At 40.8% G+C, this 4,429-nt stretch overlaps 1 pseudogene; it reads right to left on the bottom strand.

Moving 5' to 3' along the window:
* Positions 1-1,408: 1,408 nt before the first annotated feature.
* On the bottom strand, positions 1,409-2,741 carry LOC103305288 (nucleolar and spindle-associated protein 1-like; annotated as a pseudogene).
* Positions 2,742-4,429: the final 1,688 nt, after the last annotated feature.

Here is a 4,429-nt window from a genome sequence, read left to right as displayed (position 1 = left end):
TGATAGGGAAAGTGAGATAGAAGCGAGATAGGTAGTTAGGGATAGGACCACGGGACTAAAGGAAAATAGGGAAGTCCAGGAATAACAGGATACAGCTTTCTGACTGGCTAAGGCAACCTGCCTGGTCCAAAACCCAGGTAGGGAGGAGTTGCTGGGGCACCCAACTGGCCAGGGAAGAACCAACACCTCCCCACAGTCAGAGAGCTCCCTCTGCCCTTCACAGAGAGCTTCAGTGGAAGAACCAATGAGAAGCCAGCACGGCGTATATCTACTCCTAGACAGAGAGGTCCGGACCGCAAACCACGTGGGTCCCTTCCCTCTATCTCTCAGTAAATGTTGCTTTTGCTTAACTTTGCCCATGAACTCTTTCTTGGATTTTTCCAGACAATGAACTCAGACCCCAACATCACATCCTGCTATCAAAGGGCATGAGGGGAAAAATGTGCTGAGAGAACATGGAGGCAAGTGTCTTATAGCCTCATACCTAGGAAACAGATAAAAAAAAAAAAAAAAAAAAAAACTCACATAAAATGCGTGGTCCCACATAAAGTGAGTTGTTGTATGCATACATATACTGTGTATAGACTCATATGTATGTGTGTGTGGATATATATGTATGTACCTGTACCACAGAGAGAAATATAGTGATTTATGATAATAAGTTACTTTTTAAGGGAAAAAATAAGAATATAGTTAAAAGTAGAAATATCACTCTTATCCTCTTTAAAGCTACAGAGTTTGGTCTTAAAACCTATGAATAGTGGAAGAAAAGAACAATGGATATATACACCTGCCTATAACTAGTATTTATACCATGAAGAGATTTTTTAGGGGGATAAAAGTGGCTAGTTTGGGAATTAATTCTAGAAGAGGTCAAAATGTTTCATCACTGTGGAGTTCAAGTTCATGAGCTAAGATTTTGCATGATGATGAATGCTTATTTTAAATTGTTCAACAAATGTAACAATTTTAAAATAAAGGAAATAAAAAAGAAAACTACCTATGTCTAAGGAATGAAATAAACAAGTCAGCCAACAAACAAATAGACAAAAAAATAAAATAAACCCAAATAAAAATAAATACATGGATTGGGTTTCCCAAGGGGTTTACCATGCACAGAAGGCTTTGTAACTCTGCCCATGAGTTACAATTGCGTAGAATTGAGGGAAGTTTTTAACTATGATTGAAGGAAATTGAGAGAGATGTACAATGGCTCACTAGAAACTTGAGCTCCAATTGTCAAAATATTTTTGTGTATATGACTTTGATTAGCAAAGGGAACAAGGAATTACAACTAAAGAATAGAATGATACTTCTTTTTTGTGAGAAAAAAAATATTCATGAAAATCTGAAGCAGCAGTACAAAACTCAGAAGCTCCACTTAGGTGCAACAAACATGGATGTGCTTCTAAGCAACTCTAGTCTTTCCATAAATTAAATAAAATTGAAGTTTGACAGAGTAGTAATCCTTAAAGCAGCAATCCTCACATTTCAGTATGGCCCTGTATCTTGTTAAATAAGCAAGACTAGAAAGAGCCTGGCCTTTAGGGGTATTCCCAGACCTGGACACATGTGGAGACTGTCTGGCCACCGTCTTGGTCAGTGGACACTTGTATTCATTACCTTTCGTAGCAGCTGAAAACGTGACTTTCATTTCAGTTGCTGAGAGAGTGCAGCACAAAAGGTGCTCTGATCTGCAGCGTCCTGGCCCTGCCTCGCCAGCTGCTGGCTTAGGGGAGTACAAGCCACAGAGTGTCTTCCTTGCAGACCATCTGGAGTTGCCACCACTTTGTTGTTGACAAACTGTTTCTTCACTTCGTTAAGGGAATTGTGTTGTTCAAAATATATATTTTTAAATATATTTTATTGATTTTTTACAGAGAGGAAGAGAGAGGGATAGAGAGCTAGAAACATCGATGAGAGAGAAACATCGATCAGCTGCCTCCTGCACACCCCCCACTGGGGATGCGCCCGCAACCAAGGTACATGCCCCCGACCGGAATCGAACCCGGGACCCCTGAGTCCGCAGGCCGACGCTCTATCCACTGAGCCAAACTGGCCCCGGCTCTTTTTTCTCTTAATATATTGATCAATGCACTCAATTTCCTTAAAATGGGCCTCACGTAGCTACGAAAAGTTTGGAGTTGTGCTTGCAGTTCCTTTATTTATTTATTTTTTTCTCCAGATTTGGAAAACCCATCTGTGTAGACAGACTTCTTTCCTTCTGAAGGTACCTTTGCATCGTCATTACCATTTATTCCACTAGGACACTGCATTCTTGTCTCCTTGGCTCTCATCCAGTGAAGAAGGCTCTGCAGGAGCTCCGAGAGCCTGGTTTTTCTGCTTTTCTTGATTTTGGAACTCAGTGGGATCACTTGTTCTTACATCTGCATGATCCTGCTGGGAGTCAGGATTCCTGTGGAGTGTCCTGGGCCCTCTCCTTGTCTTGGTGACCTGGCCAGCCAGTTCCCTCTCAGCTTGTTAATCTGTAGGTTGGTCTCATCCCAAGAGGATGCAGAAGGTTTTTTCTTTTTCCTTTTTAATGTTCTTGCTTCCCATTTCACGTGGGCTTTCAAGGCTTTTAGCAACTTGTCTGCATTCATGAGCCAGCAGCTCAGGGGAGAGGTCCCACTGGAGAAGTAGAGTTGGGAGTCATTAGCCCGGAGGCCCAGACTCTTGGCCAAGTTCTGCAGGTCACTGTATCTGAAGGAGTCTAACTCCTCCAGGGAGGGGACGGTCATCACAATCTGCAATCCAGGCGACCACACAAGGTACCCTCCGGCCTCTGCTGTGTGGCTCAAAATGCTGGTGCCCTAAAATTACACTTCTTCATAGCAGTCTGCATTTTCAATTATTTTAACTCTAAGAATGTGCAATAACAGATAAATAAGATATTTATACTTGAGTTAGAAATGTAGTAAGATGTGTTTACACTTAATATAGTTAAATTACTTATGTAGTAAATCAATTATTAATATTAAACTATTAAAAATAAACATGATTTTATATTACAGACGAAATCAAGGATTATAATCGATAAATAGTTTCTGACACAGATGTCTTTAAATCTGTCATCAGAAATCTGGGCTTCTAGTAAGAGAGGCTAGAGTATTTAAGATTACAACCAAAGTTACCTCTGCATATTACAATGATTCAGTTATTTTTATAAAGATTTAAGTCATTCTCATACTACATCCTATATCACTCTACAGAGTATCCTTTCCATGATCTCCCATCAACTAGACAAAGTTAGTTTCTAATGCCATCATTTGTGAGACCTTGAATTTTATATAAAATAACTGTTAGAAGCTGAGGAAACTACTGTGACTCAATTTTACGTGCTCCCGAAAAATTAGAAATTATCTTGTTTTAATGTATGAATCCTTGCTCCATCCTTTCTTGATAGAAAGTGTTACAGAAAATAGCAGAAGTCATTTAGTTCCACTTTTCACACACCCACTTGTAACAGCTAACACTGAGAAGTCAAGGGAAAATGAGGGCGACTCAGAAATGATGAGCTGCTTTTGTTTTTATTTATTTATTTATTTTTTAAATATATATTTTATTCATTTTTTTACAGAGAGGAAGGGAGAGGGACAGACAGCTAGAAACATTGATGAGAGAGAAATATCGATCAGCTGCCTCCTGCACACCCCCTACTGGGGATGTGCCCGCAACCAAGGCACATGCCCCCGACCAGAATTGAACCTGGGACCCCTCAGTCTGCAGGCCGATGCTCTATCCACTGAGCCAAACCGGTTTTGGCGATGAGCTGCTTTTATAGCTGAATGTGAGGAGGGAGAGAGGAAGAGAGAGAAAGAAAGAGGGAGAGGAAGAAAGAAAGAGAGAGAGAGGGAAAAGAGAGAGAGAGAGGTGAATATTCCTAGGATTATAAAAATAATAGAAAAATATAAATATATAAAGAGACTGACATTATAAGTAATCCAAAGTAAAAGAGAAGATAGTCATGGTGTCCTATTTATAACACAACAATGAATTAACTTTCAGAAGTAAAGAAGATTAGAGATGAGCCTCTGCTCCCCAAAGGAGTGAGAACCATCTCTATCAGAACACTCCAGAGAAACAGCGGTGGGCAAGAGTAGTTATACAGTTGTGAGTAAGCTAAACAGACTAAATTTTTGTATTACTTATTAATTGTCAAACTATTTATTTATGGATTAATTTATAAGTATATGTATTATTTATTACTAGAAGCCCGTTGCACGAAGTTTCGTGCAAAAGACCTTCCTTCACTTGGCTGCTGGCACCAGTTTTCCGCCAGCACCAGTTTTCCTCTGGCCACCCGCTGATCGGAGCACCTCCCGCCAGCATGATCGGCCACCCCGAGTTCCTCCAGCACTGTTTCCTCTGGCCGCCAGCGCGATCGGCCACCCCGAGTTTCTCCAGCACCGCTGGTGGAGGAACTCGG

Source organism: Eptesicus fuscus, chromosome 4, assembly GCF_027574615.1.
Source record: "Eptesicus fuscus isolate TK198812 chromosome 4, DD_ASM_mEF_20220401, whole genome shotgun sequence".
Taxonomy (NCBI): domain Eukaryota; kingdom Metazoa; phylum Chordata; class Mammalia; order Chiroptera; family Vespertilionidae; genus Eptesicus; species Eptesicus fuscus.
This window is presented reverse-complemented; position numbering and strand designations above follow the sequence as displayed.